The sequence below is a fragment of the Pinus tabuliformis genome, chromosome 1_1 (assembly GCF_031772625.1).
Source record: "Pinus tabuliformis cultivar Carrire ecotype Pingquan chromosome 1_1, CPIR1, whole genome shotgun sequence".
Classification (NCBI taxonomy): Eukaryota; Viridiplantae; Streptophyta; class Pinopsida; order Pinales; family Pinaceae; genus Pinus; species Pinus tabuliformis.
The window spans coordinates 66,210,761-66,235,758 of NC_142297.1; the positions used below are offsets into that span (position 1 = coordinate 66,210,761).

A 24,998-nucleotide genomic window follows, 5' to 3' on the forward strand; every position below is an offset into this window, starting at 1 on the left:
TTAGTCATCATTAATATTTAGCTTCTTGTAGCTTCCAAGCAGGTTTGCCAATGCTAATTTTGATTCTCTCAACGTATTCACGCTACTGTTGAGGTTCTTTCTTTTTATGAGGATCGCTGGACTTTCTTCCAGTACATGTTCGATCGTATGCAAACCTTGATCAGTCACTTCTTTCACAATCTCAGCCACAATTTCATTTTTAACCAATTTGTGTGAAATGAACCGAAGATGGAGTGGAATCTGATCCCCTATCCTCGTTCTTACCACGTTCCAATAAGCAATAAGACTGATTTTCAATTCGAAGGCTGCACCAATGAGATCACTTTCCTTTGGAACTTCATCCAAATTAATTTCTCCCATACCCTCGATGGTCATTGTCGACCATTTTTCTTCGATGGCAGTAACGAATACCTTCTTCTTTTCTTGCAGAGAAGACTGTGTCGTTGAGTAGTTGGTACTCAAGGAGAGAACTATGCTTTTCTCCATCTCCATCATCTCTTCAACGTACTGAATGCATTCATTTTTTTTCTCTCTCTATGAGGGCTTGAAAAGCTTTTTTTGAAGCGGACTGAAGCTTGGGGTATCTTTCTGTTTGAATATCTATCACACGACATATGACTTTGTCCAGATATTCGCACACATCAATGGCTAAGTTTCTGCTTATCTCAAAGACAGAGTCTATATGTTTCTTCAGCAGAGTCATGAAAGCAGGATGAGGTAAGAAGTTCGGAAGTGTTATGCCCTGTGCCTCTTCCAATAATGCTAATTCCTCATACAGAAAATGATTTCCTGATGCTTTTCTCTCTTTCAAGAGATCACAAAAATAACTCTTGAATTTCCTGCTTAGGCAAGGAGCGCAATGCATTTCAGCCTCATCCTCGAAATCCTCAAATTCACCCATCAAAGTAATCTTGTTTAAGATACCTCTAATGGCATCCATCATTTTCATAAACTCAACCATTGCCTCAGCAGAATTAGAAAAATGACGAGGTAATGCATTCAGCTGTGACTGTCTACTGGAAAGTGTAATATCGATTTTTTTCACAACATCTGGAAGGCAATTCCGAATTCCCATTGGTTGAATGTGCATAAGCTTTTCTGCCAACACGGGTAACACGGGTATTCCCACCTGTTGAAGTCGTAATTTCAACGCAGCCGCACGTACTACCCCAAAACCACCACAGTGAAACCACAAACCGCCCAGAGCATATCGCACCGCTTTTGTGTAAAAGCTGTTTCCGTATTTTTGACTCCGATAAGATATGGTGCAGACGCGTGTCACTCGCCTGACATCAGCCAACGTAATTTATCGGAAGCTAAAGTTATGTAGCATGAAGCCTTCCGATATCTATCTCCACCGTTTGATCTGCTCCACCATTTTTGTCCGTTGATTGATTGAAGATGCATACGAGCCTATATTAAAAGCCTTGCGTGGAGTGAATTCAATTTTGTGTTGACCGCCAATAATAATGTAGTTAATGTGCCCGTAGAAGTATTGGTAGGTGATTTAAATTTTAATGTTTTTATATGTATCGGAGGTATGGTGCATTTAAAGAAAGGCATGGGTGTTAAAAATATTTACGGCACGTAAAAGTAATTGTGTTTTTTTTATTTTGTTTTCAAAAAATGAAAAGGGCTCGTGCATTGACTATTGTAAAAGGAACGAAGGAGAAAAACGTGCTCTGCATCTTTGTTTTGTTTGGCACATGGGATATAAGGTTTTTGTTGTTGGCCATCGAAAAATATAGGTGTAGCGAAAAACCATGTGTGGTTTTGCACAGCAGTGCACAAAGAAAATGGTGGACCGCATTTGTATGTATATGCAAAATTTTATTACAGCAGTAAAGTGTTTTTCACAGCAGTGAATGTAAAAGGGGATTTACAGCAGTAAACCCAGCTCATTGAATTCTCACGTGAAAACAGAGTAAATGTTTTTTTTGTTGAATGTATTTTTGTGGTGAATCCCTCTCAGAAAAAGAGGATGAAGTTTGTATCAGTTTTTAATGAATAGAATGTTTTATGATGGTGAAATACTCTGTCTCTCAGTGAATTTTTTTTAAGTCTTCCTGTGCACAAAAAGATCCTGGAGTAAAGTAAAACAGAGCATTGCCTCTGTGTTTTATTTTCTTGGTTTTTGGTATTTTCCCCATTAAAAATACCCAACAGTGGTATCAGAGCAGGCTCAGGCTCTTTAAAGAAGTTAAAGAAGCTGAAGAGAGAAGGTTTGTTGCTGCAGCAAAACTTCTCAAGCAGACAGAAGACTCAGACAACAAAGGATTCAGGTATTCCAAAACTTTTTTTTGTGTTGCTGAAAGAGCAGTCAGTTCTTTTAAATACACAGTCTAGGAATGGCCAGCACAAGCACTGGTATGGGTATGTTTAGTACCCGGCTCCCACAGTTTAATGGGAAGAACTATGACTACTGGTCAATAACTATGAAAGCCTTGCTTGCTTCCCAAGACTTATGGGAAATAGTTGAAGATGGTTTTGAAGAACCAGCAGATGAAACTGAGTTCAATGCATTAACTCAGGGAGAGAAGGATCTGCTGAAGAGCAATAGGAAGAAGGATTCAAAAGCCCGTGTGTTGTTGTATCTAGCAGTAGACCAGAGTATGTTTCCAAGGTTAGCAGTAGCTAAGACAGCCAATGAAGCATGGCAAACCCTCAAGACAGCCTATCAAGGCATGGAGAGAGTGAAGACAGCAAAACTACAATTGCTGAGAAAGGATTTTGAGAACTTGAACATGGAGGAGTCAGATAACATTGACTCATTCTTCACTCATGTGATTGGTGTAATCACACAAATGAGAACTCATGGAGAAACCATTGAAGATAGAAGGATTGTGGAGAAAATATTGAGGGTCTTACCCTCAAGGTTTGATGCCATAGTCACCACCATTGAAGAGACAAAGGATCTCTCAAACTATTCAGTTGATGAGCTACATGCATCACTGATAACACATGAGCAGAGGTTGAGTAGGAATGAAAACTCATCTCTTGAGAAAGCCTTCAAGACCCAGATGTCCTTTGGAAGAGGAAGAGGTCAAGGCAGAGGAAACAGAAGAGGAAGAGGCAGAAGCCAGAACAATGGTGGAAGGAACAGAGCATCAAATGCACAAGGAAAAGGCAACAATCCAAATCAGAACCAAGGTCAAGGCAGCAGCCAACAAGGAGGACAACATCATGCTCAAGGACAAAGGTATGATAAATCTAATGTTCAATGCTATTATTGCAAAAAGTATGGACATTATGCTAGTGATTGTAGAAAGAAACAGCATGATATGAACAACAGACAAAATGCAAATGTTACAAGAGAAAACAGCAGTCAAGAAAATGTCATGTTAGCTTGTAACATGGCTGAAACACATAGTGAGGACATATGGTTTTTAGAATCAGGTTGCAGCAACCATATGACAGGGAATATAGCCCTCTTTTCAGCCTTAAATCAGAACTTGAAGTCAGAGGTCACACTAGGAACTGATAGTAAAGTGTCTGTTATGGGAAAAGGGGAGGTAAAAATATTTACAAAACAAGGAGAAAGGAAAACCATAGCAGATGTCTACTATGTCCCTGGAATGAGATGTAACCTATTGAGTGTTGGACAGCTTATCCAAAAGGGTTACAATGTTTACTTTGTAAATGATGTGTGCACCATCATGGATATACCACCCAGCAAAAGATGCATTGCTGAAGTGAAGATGACAAGGAACAGGATGTTCCCTCTCCGGATCAGGGCAGACATGAAGAACAAAAGGGAAATGGCAGCAGTCACCCAAGAGGCCTTCCAAAGCGTGCCAAAGGATGAGAACTAGTTATGGCACTTGAGATTCGGGCATCTAAATTTTGGAGGTCTAAATCTATTAAGCAGAAAAGGAATGGTAAAAGGATTACCATTGATAGAGAAACCGGACAGCCTATGTGAAGGCTGCATTTTGGGCAAACAACATAGAGAAAGTTTTCCATCAGGGAAGAGCATAAGGGCAAAGGCACCCTTAGAGATTATCCACTCAGATTTGTGTGGACCAATGCAAGCTCCATCATTAGCTGGCAGCCTATATTTCTTGACATTCATTGATGATTTTACAAGAAAGACTTGGATATATTTCCTCAAGAACAAAAGTGAAGTCTTTGAGAAATTCCAAAATTTCAAAGCACTTGTGGAGAACCAAAGTGGGCTGCACATAAAAGTATTGAGAACTGATAGAGGAGGTGAGTATATCTCAAATGAATTCCTAAAGTTTTGTAGAGAAAATGGAATACATAAACAGTTCACAACTCGGTACACCCCACAGCAAAATGGAGTTGCTGAAAGGAAAAACAGAACCATCATGGAGATGGCAAGGAGCATGTTGAAGGCAAAGCATTTGCCAAATGAGTATTGGGCTGAAGCTGTACATTGTGCAGTTTATATATTGAACAGGTGTCCTACAAAAGCAGTCTTGAACAAAGTGCCAGAAGAGGCATGGAGTGGGAAAAAGCAAGGAGCCACCCACATGAGAGTTTTTGGATGTGTGGCTTATGCACACATTCCAGATCAGCTAAGGAAGAAGTTGGACAGCAAAGGGGAGAAATGCATCTTCATTGGATACAGTGATGAATCCAAAGCCTACAGGCTGTACATTCCATCTACCAAGAAGTTCTTTGTCAGCAGGGATGTTCAATTCATTGAAGAGGAAGCTTGGGATGGAAGCATAGAGAAAACAGTGAATGTCAAAAACTGTTTGTCTCATGATGAAGATGATGAGGAGGTGGCTGAGATACATCCCCAAACAACAGCGCCAACACAAGGACAGCAAGGGACACCATTGAGGACAACACAAGGACAGCAAGGTACACCATTAAGGATCAATGAGAGTGCTTCTCCAAGCACACCACAAGGAGGAAATTCAAGTGCATCATCAAGCACTTGCACACCAAATGAAAGAGGTAAGAAGTTCAGAAACTTAAGTGATATTTATGATGAAGGAATGAATTCCTTATTTGCCCTGTATTGTCATGTTGATGATCCTATTCATTTCGAAGATGCAATTAAAGATAGGAAATGGTTAGAAGCTATGGATGAGGAGATGAATGCCATAGAGAGAAACAAAACATGGGATTTGGTTGAGTTACCAAAAGGCAAAGAAGTCATTGGTGTGAAATGGGTCTACAAGACCAAGAGAAATGCTGAAGGCAAGATTGAAAGGCATAAGGCAAGGCTGGTTGTCAAAGGCTACAAGCAGCAGTATGGGAGAGATTATGAGGAGACTTTCGCCCTGGTTGCAAGAATGGAAATAATGAGAGCAGTGCTGTCCATAGCAGCTCAAAACAAATGGAAAGTCTACCAAATGGACGTGAAGTCAGCATTCCTAAATGGAGTGTTAAATGAAGAGGTTTATGTGGAACAGCCTCTTGGATATGAGAAGAAAGGAGAAGAGCACAAAGTGTGCAGATTGAAGAAAGCTCTTTATGGGCTGAAGCAAGCGCCAAGAGCATGGTACACCAGGATAGATTCATATCTATTGGATAATGAATTTGACAAATGTGAAGGAGAACCCACAGTCTACATCAAGGAAAAGGATGGTAAAATTTTAATTGTTGTCTTGTATGTGGATGATATTATTTTCACTAGAAATGATATTTATCTTATTGAGAATTTTAAATCAGTCATGAAGAATGAATTTGAAATGACTGACATGGGTTTGTTGAGATACTTCTTAGGCATAGAAGTAGATCAAAATGAAAAAGGAATTTTTATATCTCAAGCAAGATATGTAAATCAAGTTTTGGACATATTTAACATGCAAGAATGCAAGGCAGCCATCACTCCCACTGTAATGGGATTAAAGCTCAGCAGAGAGGACAACAGCAAGGATTTTGATCCAAGCTTGTATAAAAGCATTGTGGGCAGCCTTATGTATTTAACAGCAACTAGGCCTGATTTAATGTATGCTGTTAGTTTAATTTCCAGATTCATGGAGAGGCCAAAGGAGGCACATTGGCAGGCAGCAAAGAGAATTTTGAGGTATGTCAAAGGTACCAAAATGTTTGGAATTTTATATAACGTCTCAGAACATTCAGATTTGGTTGGATACACTGACAGTGATTGGGCTGGAAGTGTAGATGATCGGAAAAGCACTTCCGGTTATGTTTTTCATATGGGTTCAGGAGCCATTTCATGGGCTTCTAAGAAGCAGTCCATTGTAGCATTGTCTACAGCAGAGGCTGAATATGTGGCAGCTACAGCAGCAGCATGTCAAGCAGTGTGGATGAGAAGAATGTTGAGAAGCTTAGGCCAAGAGCAGGCAAAAGCGACAGTGATCTTTTGTGACAATAGCTCAGCTATTGCATTGTCAAAGAATTCAGTGTTTCATAAGAGAACGAAACACATTGATACAAGGTTTCACTACATCAGAGAATTGGTGAACAATGGAGAAATTGTCCTAGAACATTGCAGGAATCAAAAACAGGTTGTAGACATCTTGACAAAGCCACTGGATCAGAAAAGCTTTGAATTTTTGAGGAAGTGTCTCGGTATGACCGAATGCCCAACTGTTGAAATTAAAGGGGAGTGTTGAAGTCGTAATTTCAACGCAGCCGCACGTACTACCCCAAAACCACCACAGTGAAACCACAAACCGCCCAGAGCATATCGCACCGCTTTTGTGTAAAAGCTGTTTTCGTATTTTTGACTCCGATAAGATATGGTGCAGACGCGTGTCACTCGCCTGACATCAGCCAACGTAATTTATCGGAAGCTAAAGTTATGTAGCATGAGGCCTTCCGATATCTATCTCCGTCGTTTGATCTGCTCCACCATTTTCGTCTGTTGATTGATTGAAGATGCATACGAGCCTATATTAAAAGCCTTGCGTGGAGTGAATTCAATTTTGTGTTGACCCAATAATAATGTAGTTAATGTGCCCGTAGAAGTATTGGTAGGTGATTTAAATTTTAATGTTTTTATATGTATCAGAGGTATGGTGCATTTAAAGAAAGGCATGGGTGTTAAAAATATTTACGGCACGTAAAAGTAATTGTGTTTTTTTTATTTTGTTTTCAAAAAATGAAAAGGGCTCGTGCATTGACTATTGTAAAAGGAACGAAGGAGAAAAATGTGCTCTGCATCTTTGTTTTGTTTGGCACATGGGATATAAGGTTTTTGTTGTTGGCCATCGAGAAATATAGGTGTAGCGAAAAACCATGTGTGGTTTTGCACAGCAGTGCACAAAGAAAATGGTGGAGCGCATTTGTATGTATATGCAAAATTTTATTACAGCAGTAAAGTGTTTTTCACAGCAGTGAATGTAAAAGGGGATTTACAGCAGTAAACCCATCTCATTGAATTCTCACGTGAAAACAGAGTAAATGTTTTTTTTGTTGAATGTATTTTTGTGGTGAATCCCTCTCAGAAAAAGAGGATGAAGTTTGTATCAATTTTTAATGAATAGAATGTTTTATGATGGTGAAATACTCTGTCTCTCAGTGAATGTTTTTTTAAGTCTTCCTGTGCACAAAAAGATCCTGGAGTAAAGTAAAACAGAGCATTGCCTCTGTGTTTTATTTTCTTGGTTTTTGGTATTTTCCCCATTAAAAATACCCAACAGTGGTATCAGAGCAGGCTCAGGCTCTTTAAAGAAGTTAAAGAAGCTGAAGAGAGAAGGTTTGTTGCTGCAGCAAAACTTCTCAGGCAGACAGAAGACTCAGACAACAAAGGATTCAGGTATTCCAAAAGTTTTTTTTGTGTTGCTGAAAGAGCAGTCAGTTGTTTTAAATACACAGTCTAGGAATGGCCAGCACAAGCACTGGTATGGGTATGTTTAGTACCCAGCTCCCACAGTTTAATGGGAAGAAATATGACTACTGGTCAATAACTATGAAAGCCTTGCTTGCTTCCCAAGACTTATGGGAAATAGTTGAAGATGGTTTTGAAGAACCAGCAGATGAAACTGAGTTCAATGCATTAACTCAGGGAGAGAAGGATCTGCTGAAGAGCAATAGGAAGAAGGATTCAAAAGCCCGTGTGTTGTTGTATCTAGCAGTAGACCAGAGTATGTTTCCAAGGTTAGCAGTAGCTAAGACAGCCAATGAAGCATGGCAAACCCTCAAGACAGCCTATCAAGGCATGGAGAGAGTGAAGACAGCAAAACTACAATTGCTGAGAAAGGATTTTGAGAACTTGAACATGAAGGAGTCAGATAACATTGACTCATTCTTCACTCATGTGATTGGTGTAATCACACAAATGAGAACTCATGGAGAAACCATTGAAGATAGAAGGATTGTGGAGAAAATATTGAGGGTCTTACCCTCAAGGTTTGATGCCATAGTCACCACCATTGAAGAGACAAAGGATCTCTCAAACTATTCAGTTGATGAGCTACATGCATCACTGATAACACATGAGCAGAGGTTGAGTAGGAATGAAAACTCATCTCTTGAGCAAGCATTCAAGACCCAGGTGTCCTTTGGAAGAGGAAGAGGTCAAGGCAGAGGAAACAGAAGAGGAAGAGGCAGAAGCCAGAACAGAGGTGGAAGGAACAGAGCATCAAATGCACAAGGAAAAGGCAGCAATCCAAATCAGAACCAAGGTCAAGGCAGCAGCCAACAAGGAGGACAACATCATGCTCAAGGAAAAAGGTATGATAAATCTAATGTTCAATGCTATTATTGCAAAAAGTATGGACATTATGCTAGTGATTGTAGAAAGAAACAGCATGATATGAACAACAGACAAAATGCAAATGTTACAAGAGAAAACAGCAGTTAAGAAAATGTCTTGTAGGAATTTACAGGGTAAGTTCCACAGAAAGAATACCAAAAGGACACCGCTCACAACCAGATCTCAAATCAATACACCAGTATTTTTGACGTGGTTAAAACCCTCAGAGTGCAAGGAGGGAAACAGTCCACGGCCTGTCCCAACGTGGGTACTACAGGCAATTTATTAATCAAAGAATGAAAATTTACATAAGCTTCTCTCATGCACGGATTACCCGAACAATGACCCTCCATGCGCTTTAAATAGAACTCATGGACCAATCGGGTGTCAAGCCACGGGTCAAGTGTCGGTAATACCGAGGTGAGAGTGAACCGTCGGATCACTACATATCGTGACCGTCGGATTGTAAGTTACAATATGTACAACGGTAAAGAAACACACTTTACCTAACTCTGACCTAACTCTATACTAGACCAAGTTGAACTTAACTATATCCTATGTGTCGGAATATCCTAACATCCCCCCTTAAGAACAACTTGGGATAGGATTGAAGGATTTACAAATATGACACAATAGGAGAAGGAAGGAGGCACTAGAGCCTATCCCCCCTTAGTGACAACTTCCTGAACTCCAAGCATATATCGAAGTTTAGTGAACTTCGCCTCTGTGAGAGCCTTTGTGAAGATGTCTGCAACCTGATCATCTGTTGGACAATATTGCACTTCAAGAACATGGTCATGAATGAGCTTTCTGATGAAGTGCATGTGTAGTTCAATGTGTTTGCTGCGCTGATGCTGTACTGGATCTTTGCATAGTTGAATGGCACTTTGATTATCACACCAAAGTGTGGTTGGATGCTGCTGCTCAAAGCCAAACTCTGATAGGATCTGACGAAGCCACAAGGCTTCCTTACTAGCTTCCACGACACCATGATACTCTGCTTCTGCTGACGAAAGAGAAATGGCAGCCTGTTTCTTACAAGCCCATGTAATAGGTCCTGAACCAAGAGTGAAGACATAACTGGCAGTAGACTTCCGATCATCAAGGTCACCAGCCCAATCAGAATCAGTGAAACCAACTAACAGAGGAGCTGCTTTGGCACTGTAATGAATCCCAAACTGTACTGTACCTCGAACATAACGAAGTATTCTTTTAGCTGCTTTCCAATGACTTTCACGGGGGTTTTGCATAAAACGAGCAACAAGGCCAACAGCAAAGGAAAGATCAGGACGAGTATGGGTTAAATACAAGAGTTTTCCGACAAGTTGACGGTATAAGGTAGCATCAACTTCAGGAGAAGTACAAGAGACTGAAAGTTTGACTCCAGACTGAAAGGGAGAAGGGGCTGGCTTACAGTCTTCCATGTGAAAATGACGAAGAATATCACAAGCATACTTGGACTGGGAAAGGAAAATACCCTCTTGGGATTGCAAGACTTGAAGACCGAGAAAATAGTGTAAGTGTCCTAAGTCTGTCATTTCAAATTTCCTTTTAAGGCTGGACTTCACATGGTTTATAAGGTTGGGATCACTACCAGTAAGAATAAGATCATCAACATAAAGAACAAGGATGATAAGAGAGTTGCCCACTTTCTTGGTGTAGACAGTATTGTCAGAATGACACCTAGAAAAGCCAGATTCTAAAAGAAAGCTATCCATTTTGGCATACCAAGCCCGAGGAGCTTGCTTGAGGCCATAAAGGGATTTCTTAAGTCGACAAACAAGGCTGGAGTCTGTTTGTATGAAGCCAATGGGTTGTTCCATATAGATTTCTTCCTGCAAGTCCCCATGCAAGAAGGCAGATTTAACATCCATTTGATGGACTTCCCATTTTAAAGAGGCAGCAAGGGAAAGAACAAGGCGGATAGAGTTCATTTTGGCAACAGGGGAGAAGGTTTCAGTGTAGTCAATGCCTTCGACCTGTGAAAAGCCCTTAGCAACGAGACGAGCTTTATGTTTATCAACTTTCCCATCTGGTCCATACTTGGTTCTGTAAACCCATTTACATCTAACAAGTTTGCGTCCCTTTGGTAGAGGAACAAGATCCCATGTATCATTTGTCATTAATGAATGATATTCTTCATTCATAGCTGCTTCCCAATGTGGATGGCCTGAAGCTTCTGCAAAAGTGTCAGGATCATGATTTACTGGAGCTTGATCCAGTAAAGAAGAGGCTCTTTCAAACTGAGAACGTGTACGTCGCTGATCTGTAGGATCACCGGCAAGATCACCTGCTGCATCTCGAGTAGCACGGACCCATCTCGGAAGTTGAGGATCCTGAGAAGGTGGGGGAGGATTATCATCCTCGCTTTCATCATCTGAAGAAGAAGTGTTTTCAAAGATAGAAGAGATAGGAAGAGGTGGCACATCCGCCGGACTAGGCTCGCAGGCCGATTTATTTTCATCAAATTTTACATCTCTTCTAATGATAACATTTTTGGACTTAAATGGAATAAGTCTATAACCTTTTACATCTTCAGAATATCCAACAAAAGTACATTTCTCACTCTTAGGTTCTAAAGCTTTATGCTTTTCATCTGGAATATGGGCCCATGCTTCACTTCCAAACACACGAAAGTGACTTACATCTGGTTTAATGGAACTCCAAGCTTCTTCTGGAGTGATATTCTCTAGAACCTTAGTAGGAGTGCGATTGATTATATAATTTGCACAATTAATTGCTTCGGCCCAAAAACTAAGACTGAGTCCTTTAGATTGCAGCATACAATTAGCCATTTCCTTTAAGGTGCGATTTTTCCTTTCAGCTACACCATTTTGTTGTGGAGTGTATGGAACAGTATGTTGCATTTGAATTCCATTTTCGGTGCAAAAGTTGATGAATGTGTTTTTAACATATTCTCCACCATTATCAGTTCTTAGCTTAAGGATTTGATGTCCAGATTGTTTTTCAACAAAGGCTTTGAAGGCCAAGAAAGTGTTAAATACTTCACTCTTGAGTTTTAAGAAGTATACCCAAGTGCGTCTGGAGAAATCATCAATGAAAGTTAAGAAGTACTTGCAGCCAGAGAATGAAGCAACAGGAAGAGGACCACATAAATCACTGTGCACAAGCTGTAAAGGGGCTGAGGCGTGCCAAGAGGCACGTTTGTCAAAACTGTCCTGATGATGTTTTCCGAGTACACATCCGGAACAAACACCATCTCTGCAAGATACCATAGGAAGACCTGTCACCATATTTTCTTTACATAGATGCTGAAGGGAGCGATAGTTTAAGTGACCAAATCGCTCATGGCAAAGTTTGCTCACTTCATCATTATGAGCAACAAATACTGAGGGAAGATTGGATGACCCAAAGTTGTGAAACTTATACAACCTTTTGGAATCATCAGCAAGACCAGTAGCTAGAATCTGTTTAGGATCTTTTAGATCCTTGATTACAACATCATGAGGTGAAAATTCAACAATTTTACCTTCACCTGAATGAGTTATCTGATAGATAGATAGAAGGTTGCAGGATAACTTCACAAAGGCTCTCACAGAGGCGAAGTTCACTAAACTTCGATATATGCTTGGAGTTCAGGAAGTTGTCACTAAGGGGGGATAGGCTCTAGTGCCTCCTTCCTTCTCCTATTGTGTCATATTTGTAAATCCTTCAATCCTATCCCAAGTTGTTCTTAAGGGGGGATGTTAGGATATTCCGACACATAGGATATAGTTAAGTTCAACTTGGTCTAGTATAGAGTTAGGTCAGAGTTAGGTAAAGTGTGTTTCTTTACCGTTGTACATATTGTAACTTACAATATGACGGTCACGATATGTAGTGATCCGACGGTTCACTCTCACCTCGGTATTACCGACACTTGACCCGTGGCTTGACACCCGATTGGTCCATGAGTTCTATTTAAAGCGCATGGAGGGTCATTGTTCGGGTAATCCGTGCATGAGAGAAGCTTATGTAAATTTTCATTCTTTGATTAATAAATTGCCTGTAGTACCCACGTTGGGACAGGCCGTGGACTGTTTCCCTCCTTGCACTCTGAGGGTTTTAACCACGTCAAAAATACTGGTGTATTGATTTGAGATCTGGTTGTGAGCGGTGTCCTTTTGATGATCGGAAGTCTACTGCCGGTTATGTCTTCACTCTTGGTTCAGGACCTATTACATGGGCTTGTAAGAAACAGGCTGTCATTTCTCTTTCGTCAGCAGAAGCAGAGTATCGTGGTGCCGTGGAAGCTAGTAAGGAAGCCTTGTGGCTTCGTCAGATCCTATCAGAGTTTGGCTTTGAGCAGCAGCATCCAACCACACTTTGGTGTGATAATCAAAGTGCCATTCAACTATGCAAAGATCCAGTACAGCATCAGCGCAGCAAACACATTGAACTACACATGCACTTCATCAGAAAGCTCATTCATGACCATGTTCTTGAAGTGCAATATTGTCCAACAGATGATTAGGTTGCAGACATCTTCACAAAGGCTCTCACAGAGGCGAAGTTCACTAAACTTCGATATATGCTTGGAGTTCAGGAAGTTGTTACTAAGGGGGGATAGGCTCTAGTGCCTCCTTCCTTCTCCTATTGTGTCATATTTGTAAATCCTTCAATCCTATCCCAAGTTGTTCTTAAGGGGGGATGTTAGGATATTCCAACACATAGGATACCATGTGGAGGTTTGCCGTTACACCAAAACCCGCAGGTGTTGGTAAACATTAACAGCCAGTAACTAGGATTCCCAGGGTGGAAATTACAGATTCTATAGAGGTGCAGTGATTCTTTCAACACCCCCCTCAAACGCAACTTTGGGGAATCGAACCTGAGTCCAAGCTCTGATACCATGTAGGAATTTACAGGGTAAGTTCCACATAAAAAATACCAAAAGGACACCGCTCACAACCAGATCTCAAATCAATACACCAGTATTTTTGACGTGGTTAAAACCCTCAGAGTGCAAGGAGGGAAACAGTCCACGGCCTGTCCCAACGTGGGTACTACAGGCAATTTATTAATCAAAGAATGAAAATTTACATAAGCTTCTCTCATGCACGGATTACCCGAACAATGACTCTCCATGCGCTTTAAATAGAACTCATGGACCAATCGGGTGTCAAGCCACGGGTCAAGTGTCAGTAATACCGAGGTGAGAGTGAACCGTCGGATCACTACATATCGTGACCGTCGAATTGTAAGTTACAATATGTACAACGGTAAAGAAACACACTTTACCTAACTCTGACCTAACTCTATACAAGACCAAGTTGAACTTAACTATATCCTATGTGTCGGAATATCCTAACAGTAACATGGCTGAAACACATAGTGAGGACATATGGTTTTTAGACTCAGGTTGCAACAACCATATGACAGGGAATATAGCCCTCTTTTCAGCCTTAAATCAGAACTTGAAGTCAGAGGTCACACTAGGAACTGATAGTAAAGTGTCTGTTATGGGAAAAGGGGAGGTAAAAATATTTACAAAACAAGGAGAAAGGAAAACCATAGCAGATGTCTACTATGTCCCCGGAATGAGATGTAACCTATTGAGTGTTGGACAGCTTATCCAAAAGGGTTACAATGTTTACTTTGTAAATGATGTGTGCACCATCATGGATATACCACCCAGCAAAAGATGCATTGCTGAAGTGAAGATGACAAGGAACATGATGTTCCCTCTCCGGATCAGGGCAGACATGAAGAACAAAAGGGAAATGGCAGCAGTCACCCAAGAGGCCTTCCAAAGCGTGCCAAAGGATGAGAACTGGTTATGGCACTTGAGATTCGGGCATCTAAATTTTGGAGGTCTAAATCTATTAAGCAGAAAAGGAATGGTAAAAGGATTACCATTGATAGAGAAACCGGACAGCCTATGTGAAGGCTGCATTTTGGGCAAACAACATAGAGAAAGTTTTCCATTAGGGAAGAGCATAAGGGCAAAGGCACCCTTAGAGATTATCTACTCAGATTTGTGTGGACCAATGCAAGCTCCATCATTAGCTGGCAGCCTATATTTCTTGACATTCATTGATGATTTTACAAGAAAGACTTGGATATATTTCCTCAAGAACAAAAGTGAAGTCTTTGAGAAATTCCAAAATTTCAAAGCACTTGTGGAGAACCAAAGTGGGTTGCACATAAAAGTATTGAGAACTGATAGAGGAGGTGAGTATATCTCAAATGAATTCCTAAAGTTTTGTAGAGAAAATGGAATACATAAACAGTTCACAACTCGGTACACCCCACAGCAAAATGGAGTTGCTGAAAGGAAAAACAGAACCATCATGGAGATGGCAAGGAGCATGTTGAAGGCAAAGCATTTGCCAAATGAGTATTGGGCTGAAGCTGTACATTGTGCAGTTTATATATTGAACAGGTGTCCTACAAAAGCAGTCTTGAACAAAGTGCCAGAAGAGGCATGGAGTGGGAGAAAGCAAGGAGTCACCCGCATGAGAGTTTTTGGATGTGTGGCTTATGCACACATTCCAGATCAGCTAAGGAAGAAGTTGGACAGAAAAGGGGAGAAATGCATCTTCATTGGATACAGTGATGAATCCAAAGCCTACAGGCTGTACATTCCATCTACCAAGAAGTTCTTTGTCAGCAGGGATGTTCAATTCATTGAAGAGGAAGCTTGGGATGGAAGCATAGAGAAAACAGTGAATGTCAAAAACTGTTTGTCTCATGATGAAGATGATGAGGAGGTGGTTGAGATACATCCCCAAACAACAGCGCCAACACAAGGACAGCAAGGGACACCATTGAGGCCAACACAAGGACAGCAAGGTACACCATTAAGGATCAATGAGAGTGCTTCTCCAAGCACACCACAAGGAGGAAATTCAAGTGCATCATCAAGCACTTGCACACCAAATGAAAGAGGTAAGAAGTTCAGAAACTTAAGTGATATTTATGATGAAGGAATGAATTCCTTATTTGCCCTGTATTTTCATGTTGATGATCCTATTCATTTCGAAGATGCAATTAAAGATAGGAAATGGATAGAAGCTATGGATGAGGAGATGAATGCCATAGAGAGAAACAAAACATGGGATTTGGTTGAGTTACCAAAAGGCAAAGAAGTCATTGGTGTGAAATGGGTCTACAAGACCAAGAGAAATGCTGAAGGCAAGATTGAAAGGCATAAGGCAAAGCTGGTTGTCAAAGGCTACAAGCAGCAGTATGGGAGAGATTATGAGGAGACTTTCGCCCCGGTTGCAAGAATGGAAACAGTGAGAGCAGTGCTGTCCATAGCAGCTCAAAACAAATGGAAAGTCTACCAAATGGACGTGAAGTCAGCATTCCTAAATGGAGTGTTAAATGAAGAGGTTTATGTGGAACAACCTCTTGGATATGAGAAGAAAGGAGAAGAGCACAAAGTGTGCAGATTGAAGAAAGCTCTTTATGGGCTGAAGCAAGCGCCAAGAGCATGGTACAGCAGAATAGATTCATATCTATTGGATATTGAATTTGACAAATGTGAAGGAGAACCCACAGTCTACATCAAGGAAAAGGATGGTAAAATTTTAATTGTTGTCTTGTATGTAGATGATGTTATTTTCACTGGAAATGATATTTATCTTATTGAGAATTTTAAATCAGTCATGAAGAATGAATTTGAAATGACTGACATGGGTTTGTTGAGATACTTCTTAGGCATAGAAGTAGATCAAAATGAAAAAGGAATTTTTATATCTCAAGCAAGATATGTAAATCAAGTTTTGGACAGATTTAACATGCAAGAATGCAAGGCAGCCATCACTCCCACTGTAATGGGATTAAAGCTCAGCAGAGAGGACAACAGCAAGGATTTTGATCCAAGCTTGTATAAAAGCATTGTGGGCAGCCTTATGTATTTAACAGCAACTAGGCCTGATTTAATGTATGTTGTTAGTTTAATTTCCAGATTCATGGAGAGGCCGAAGGAGGCACATTGGCAGGCAGCAAAGCAAAGAGAATTTTGAGGTATGTCAAAGGTACCAAAATGTTTGGAATTTTATATAATGTCTCAGAACATTCAGATTTGGTTGGATACACTGACAGTGATTGGGCTGGAAGTGTAGATGATCGGAAAAGCACTTCCGGTTATGTTTTTCATATGGGTTCAGGAGCCATTTCATGGGCTTCTAAGAAGCAGTCCATTGTAGCATTGTCTACAGCAGAGGCTGAATATGTGGCAGCTACAGCAGCAGCATGTCAAGCAGTGTGGATGAGAAGAATGTTGAGAAGCTTAGGCCAAGAGCAGGCAAAAGCGACAGTGATCTTTTGTGACAATAGCTCAGCTATTGCATTGTCAAAGAATTCAGTGTTTCATAAGAGAACGAAACACATTGATACAAGGTTTCACTACATCAGAGAATTGGTGAACAATGGAGAAATTGTCATAGAAAATTGCAGGACTCAAGAACAGGTTGCAGACATCTTGACAAAGCCACTGGATCAGAAAAGCTTTGAATTTTTGAGGAAGTGTCTCGGTATGACCGAATGCCCAGCTGTTGAAATTAAAGGGGAGTGTTGAAGTCGTAATTTCAACGCAGCCGCACGTACTACCCCAAAACCACCACAGTGAAACCACAAACCGCCCAGAGCATATCGCACCGCTTTTGTGTAAAAGCTATTTCCGTATTTTTGACTTCGATAAGATATGGTGCAGACGCGTGTCACTCCCCTGACATCAGCCAACGTAATTTATCGGAAGCTAAAGTTCTGTAGCATGAGGCCTTCCGATATCTATCTCCGTCGTTTGATCTGCTCCACCATTTCCGTCCGTTGATTGATTGAAGATGCATACGAGCCTATATTAAAAGCCTTGCGTGGAGTGAATTCAATTTTGTGTTGACCCAATAATAATGTAGTTAATGTGCCCTTAGAAGTATTGGTAGGTGATTTAAATTTTAATGTTTTTATATGTATCGGAGGTATGGTGCATTTAAAGAAAGGCATGGGTGTTAAAAATATTTACGGCACGTAAAAGTAATTGTGTTTTTTTTATTTTGTTTTCAAAAAATGAAAAGGGCTCGTGCATTGACTATTGTAAAAGGAACGAAGGAGAAAAACGTGCTCTGCATCTTTGTTTTGTTTGGCACATGGGATATAAGGTTTTTGTTGTTGGCCATCGAAAAATATAGGTGTAGCGAAAAACCATGTGTGGTTTTGCACAGCAGTGCACAAAGAAAATGGTGGAGCGCATTTGTATGTATATGCAAAATTTTATTACAGCAGTAAAGTGTTTTTCACAGCAGTGAATGTAAAAGGGGATTTACAGCAGTAAACCCATCTCATTGAATTCTCATGTGAAAACAGAGTAAATGTTTTTTTTGTTGAATGTATTTTTGTGGTGAATCCCTCTCAGAAAAAGAGGATGAAGTTTGTATCAGTTTTTAATGAATAGAATGTTTTATGATGGTGAAATACTCTGTCTCTCAGTGAATTTTTTTTTAAGTCTTCCTGTGCACAAAAAGATCCTGGAGTAAAGTAAAACAGAGCATTGCCTCTGTGTTTTATTTTCTTGGTTTTTGGTATTTTCCCCATTAAAAATACCCAACAGTGGTATCAGAGCAGGCTCAGGCTCTTTAAAGAAGTTAAATAAGCTGAAGAGAGAAGGTTTGTTGCTGCAGCAAAACTTCTCAGGCAGACAGAAGACTCAGACAACAAAGGATTCAGGTATTCCAAAAGTTTTTTTTGTGTTGCTGAAAGAGCAGTCAGTGGTTTTAAATACACAGTCTAGGAATGGCCAGCACAACCACTGGTATGGGTATGTTTAGTACCCAGCTCCCACAGTTTAATGGGAAGAACTATGACTACTGGTCAATAACTATGAAAGCCTTGCTTGCTTCCCAAGACTTATGGGAAATAGTTGAAGATGGTTTTGAAGAACCAGCAGATGAAACTGAGTTCAATGCATTAACTCAGGGAGAGAAGGATCTGCTGAAGAGCAATAGGAAGAAGGATTCAAAAGCCCGTGTGTTGTTGTATCTAGCAGTAGACCAAAGTATGTTTCCAAGGTTAGCAGTAGCTAAGACAGCCAATGAAGCATGGCAAACCCTCAAGACAGCCTATCAAAGCATGGAGAGAGTGAAGACAACAAAACTACAATTGCTGAGAAAGGATTTTGAGAACTTGAACATGAAGGAGTCAGATAACATTGACTCATTCTTCACTCATGTGATTGGTGTAATCACACAAATGAGAACTCATGGAGAAACCATTGAAGATAGAAGGATTGTGGAGAAAATATTGAGGGTCTTACCCTCAAGGTTTGATGCCATAGTCACCACCATTGAAGAGACAAAGGATCTCTCAAACTATTCAGTTGATGAGCTACATGCATCACTGATAACACATGAGCAGAGGTTGAGTAGGAATGAAAACTCATCTCTTGAGCAAGCCTTCAAGACCCAGATGTCCTTTGGAAGAGGAAGAGGTCAAGGCAGAGGAAACAGAAGAGGAAGAGGCAGAAGCCAGAACAGAGGTGGAAGGAACAGAGCATCAAATGCACAAGGAAACGGCAACAATCCAAATTAGAACCAAGGTCAAGGCAGCAGCCAACAAGGAGGACAACATCATGCTCAAGGACAAAGGTATGATAAATCTAATGTTCAATGCTATTATTGCAAAAAGTATGGACATTGTGCTAGTGATTGTAGAAAGAAACAGCATGATATGAACAACAGACAAAATGCAAATGTTACAAGAGAAAACAGCAGTCAAGAAAATGTCTTGTTAGCTTGTAACATGGCTGAAACACATAGTGAGGACATATGGTTTTTAGACTCAGGTTGTAGCAACCATATGACAGGGAATATAGCCCTCTTTTCAGCCTTAAATCAGAACTTGAAGTCAGAGGTCACACTAGGAACTCATAGTAAAGTGTCTGTTATGGGAAAAGGGGAGGTAAAAATATTTACAAAACAAGGAGAAAGGAAAACCATAGCAGATGTCTACTATGTCCCCGGAATGAGATGTAACCTATTGAGTGTTGGACAGCTTATCCAAAAGGGTTACAATGTTTACTTTGTAAATGATGTGTGCACCATCATGGATATACCACCCAGCAAAAGATGCATTGCTGAAGTGAAGATGACAAGGAACAGGATGTTCCCTCTCTGGATCAGGGCAGACATGAAGAACAAAAGGGAAATGGCAGCAGTCACCCAAGAGGCCTTCCAAACCGTGCCAAAGGATGAGAACTAGTTATGGCACTTGAGATTCGGGCATCTAAATTTTGGAGGTCTAAATCTATTAAGCAGAAAAGGAATGGTAAAAGGATTACCATTGATAGAGAAACCGGATAGCCTATGTGAAGGCTGCATTTTGGGCAAACAACATAGAGAAAGTTTTCCATCAGGGAAGAGCATAAGGGCAAAGGCACCCTTAGAGATTATCCACTCAGATTTGTGTGGACCAATGCAAGCTCCATCATTAGCTGGCAGCCTATATTTCTTGACATTCATTGATGATTTTACAAGAAAGACTTGGATATATTTCCTCAAGAACAAAAGTGAAGTCTTTGAGAAATTCCAAAATTTCAAAGCACTTGTGGAGAACCAAAGTGGGCTGCACATAAAAGTATTGAGAACTGATAGAGGAGGTGAGTATATCTCAAATGAATTCCTAAAGTTTTGTAGAGAAAATGGAATACATAAACAGTTCACAACTCGGTACACCCCACAGCAAAATGGAGTTGCTGAAAGGAAAAACAGAACCATCATGGAGATGGCAAGGAGCATGTTGAAGGCAAAGCATTTTCCAAATGACTATTGGGCTGAAGCTGTACATTGTGCAGTTTATATATTGAACCGGTGTCCTACAAAAGCAGTCTTGAACAAAGTGCCAGAAGAGGCATGGAGTGGGAGAAAGCAAGGAGTCACCCACATGAGAGTTTTTGGATGTGTGGCTTATGCACACATTCCAGATCAGCTAAGGAAGAAGTTGGACAGCAAAGGGGAGAAATGCATCTTCATTGGATACAGTGATGAATCCAAAGCCTACAAGCTGTACATTCCATCTACCAAGAAGTTCTTTGTCAGCAGGGATGTTCAATTCATTGAAGAGGAAGCTTGGGATGGAAGCATAGAGAAAACATTGAATGTCAAAAATTGTTTGTCTCATGATGAAGATGATGAGGAGCTGGCTGAGATACATCCCCAAACAACAGCGCCAACACAAGGACAGCAAGGGACACCATTGAGGACAACACAAGGACAACAAGGTACACCATTAAGGATCAATGAGAGTGCTTCTCCAAGCACACCATAAGGAGGAAATTCAAGTGCATCATCAAGCACTTGCACACGAAATGAAAGAGGTAAGAAGTTCAGAAACTTAAGTGATATTTATGATGAAGGAATGAATTCCTTATTTGCCCTGTATTGTCATGTTGATGATCCTATTCATTTCGAAGATGCAATTAAAGATAGGAAATGGATAGAAGCTATGGATGAGGAGATGAATGCCATAGAGAGAAACAAAACATGGGATTTGGTTGAGTTACCAAAAGGCAAAGAAGTCATTGGTGTGAAATGGGTCTACAAGACCAAGAGAAATGCTGAAGGCAAGATTGAAAGGCATAAGGCAAGGCTGGTTGTCAAAGGCTACAAGCAGCAGTATGGGAGAGATTATGAGGAGACTTTCGCCCCGGTTGCAAGAATGAAAACAGTGAGAGCAGTGTTGTCCATAGCAGCTCAAAACAAATGGAAAGTCTACCAAATGGACGTGAAGTCAGCATTCCTAAATGGAGTGTTAAATGAAGAGGTTTATGTGGAACAGCCTCTTGGATATGAGAAGAAAGGAGAAGAGCACAAAGTGTGCAGATTGAAGAAAGCTCTTTATGGGCTGAAGCAAGCGCCAAGAGCATGGTACACTAGGATAGATTCATATCTATTGGATAATGAATTTGACAAATGTGAAGGAGAACCCACAGTCTACATCAAGGAAAAGGATGGTAAAATTTTAATTGTTGTCTTGTATGTAGATGATGTTATTTTCACTGGAAATGATATTTATCTTATTGAGAATTTTAAATCAGTCATGAAGAATGAATTTTAAATGACTGACATGGGTTTGTTGAGATACTTCTTAGGCATAGAAGTAGATAAAAATGAAAAAGGAATTTTTATATCTCAAGCAAGACATGTAAATCAAGTTTTGGACAGATTTAGCATGCAAGAATGCAAGGCAGCCATCACTCCCACTGTAATGGGATTAAAGCTCAGCAGAGAGGACAACAACAAGGATTTTGATCCAAGCTTGTATAAAAGCATTGTGGGCAGCCTTATGTATTTAACAGCAACTAGGCCTGATTTAATGTATGCTGTTAGTTTAATTTCCAGATTCATGGAGAGGCCGAAGGAGGCACATTGGCAGGCAGCAAAGCAAAGAGAATTTTGAGGTATGTCAAAGGTACCAAAATGTTTGGAATTTTATATAATGTCTCAGAACATTCAGATTTGGTTGGATACACTGACAGTGATTGGGCTGGAAGTGTAGATGATCGGAAAAGCACTTCCGGTTATGTTTTTCATATGGGTTCAGGAGCCATTTCATGGGCTTCTAAGAAGCAGTCCATTGTAGCATTGTCTACAGCAGAGGCTGAATATGTGGCAGCTACAACAGCAGCATGTCAAGCAGTGTGGATGAGAAGAATGTTGAGAAGCTTAGGCCAAGAGCAGGCAAAAGCGACAGTGATCTTTTGTGACAATAGCTCAGCTATTGCATTGTCAAAGAATTCAGTGTTTCATAAGAGAACGAAACACATTGATACAAGGTTTCACTACATCAGAGAATTGGTGAACAATGGAGAAATTGTCCTAGAACATTGCAGGACTCAAGAACAGGTTGCAAACATCTTGACAAAGCCACTGGATCAGAAAAGCTTTGAATTTTTGAGGAAGTGTCTCGGTATGACCGAATGCCCAGCTGTTGAAATTAAAGGGGAGTGTTGAAGTCGTAATTTCAACGCAGCCACACGTACTACCCCAAAACCACCACAGTGAAACCACAAACCGCCCAGAGCATATCGCACCGCTTTTGTGTAAAAGCTGTTTCCGTATTTTTGACTCCGATAAGATATGGTGCAGACGCGTGTCACTCGCCTGACATCAGCCAACGTAATTTATCGGAAGCTAAAGTTCTGTAGCATGAGGCCTTCCGATATCTATCTCCGCCGTTTGATCTGCTCCACCATTTTCGTCCGTTGATTGATTGAAGATGCATACGAGCCTATATTAAAAGCCTTGCGTGGAGTGAATTCAATTTTGTGTTGACCGCCAATAATAATGTAGTTAATGTGTCCGTAGAAGTATTGGTAGGTGATTTAAATTTTAATGTTTTTATATGTATCGGAGGTATGGTGCATTTAAAGAAAGGCATGGGTGTTAAAAATATTTACGGCACGTAAAAGTAATTGTGTTTTTTTTATTTTGTTTTCAAAAAATGAAAAGGGCTCGTGCATTGACTATTGTAAAAGGAACGAAGGAGAAAAACGTGCTCTGCATCTTTGTTTTGTTTGGCACATGGGATATAAGGTTTTTGTTGTTGGCCATCGAAAAATATAGGTGTAGCGAAAAACCATGTGTGGTTTTGCACAGCAGTGCACAAAGAAAATGGTGGAGCACATTTGTATGTATATGCAAAATTTTATTACAGCAGTAAAATGTTTTTCACAACAATGAATGTAAAAGGGATTTACAACAGTAAACCTAGCTCATTGAATTCTCACGTGAAAACAGAGTAAATGTTTTTTTTGTTTTTTTTGTTGAATGTATTTTTGTGGTGAATCCCTCTCAGAAAAAAAGGATGAAGTTTGTATCAGTTTTTAATGAATAAAATGTTTTATGATGGTGAAATACTCTGTCTCTCAGTGAATTTTTTTTTAAGTCTTCCTGTGTACAAAAAGATCCTGGAGTAAAGTAAAACAGAGCATTGTCTCTGTGTTTCATTTTCTTGGTTTTTTGTATTTTCCCCATTAAAAATACCCAACATCCCACCATTGATTTATGTATACGTGAAAGGAAAGGTGCGGATTCGTTCTAAAGAGGTCACTTTCACTTTCTCTCGCTTCTGCAATAGATTCGCACCCAATTCTATTTCTGACGCAAACATAACCATGACCAATATTAACAGCATCAACTGTCACTTTCTCGAACAAGCCTTCTGGAGCTCTATCGACTTTGGTTACAACAGCTAAAGTTCTTTGACTGTTAGGATCAACTTCTCGAGACATTTTTATGGACTCACATGTAGGGAAATCTAAAGTGGCAGATAATACGTTCAGAATGATGCTCTCTTCCGGCGTGATATATTCCTTAATTATCTTGGTTATCTGTTCGTAGATATCCTCTGGTTGCCCATGAACAGGAACCCTCGTTATTCCAGGTAAATCTACCATGGTTAGGTCTGGAGCATCCGGCTTACTCACCTGAAGAGTTATAGGCGTATCACTTAAAGCCTTGTCGCTCCCCGCGATCTCTTCTGTAGCTGTATCCAGTGCTTGTTTAATTTCAGTCTCTAATATTGTTCTCTTATTTTCTCTGTATTCAATCACAATTTCAGAATCTTCGGGCTGACATCTCTGCAACCGCATAATAAGCGGGACTCTGGTGCAAATCCCTTCTCCCGTTGGAAGACTAATCCCTGCAAGGGATTCCAGTACACTTGATTTACCTGATGATTGGTCTCCAATAACAACAATAGTGGGCAACCGGATGCCCTCTTTCACTACTCCAAGTTTCCTAACAGTATCAACCCCATCAAGCAGAGGCCTAATCCGTTCATTGTAACTTTGGTTTAGGTTCAGGCTGTTCAGACTTATTTCGGACGACATTCTGTGCTGCAGGTTGCTGCGGTAATAAGAAAAAAAGGCGAAAAACAAAACATAGTTAATTGCCGTAGAGAAAGATGTCTGCCTGTTAACTAGATTGTGACGTGTACATATATATACACATGAGAACACCGTAAATTTACAAGAGAACCAGAATGTGATGTATACATTCTAACTGCAAACTAACTATATATATACATTCTAACAGCAAACTATATATATACGGGAACATCATAAATTTATAACCAGAATATGGGGTATACAAGATAACAGCAAACTATATAGATGAGAACTCTAAAATTTACAAAAACACATCATGAAATTCGATATCCCTATTAAGTTGAATGAAATTGGTGGGAGAAATAGCTAGACTTCATTCCCTCCTGAACTTATGTCGATTGCAGGTCCCAGAATATGCAATCAACATGAGATTCCCCTTCATTCCCTAACGTGCTATGAACTCATGAAAATCAATATCTTCATGAAGGAAGCAAACATTACCTGTTAAACTCGCTTCGCACCACGCTG

At 40.2% G+C, this 24,998-nt stretch overlaps 1 pseudogene; it reads right to left on the minus strand.

The window, feature by feature from the left end:
- LOC149211598 (dynamin-related protein 4C pseudogene) lies at positions 1-24,473 on the minus strand (annotated as a pseudogene).
- Between the last annotated feature and the right edge of the window lie 525 nt (positions 24,474-24,998).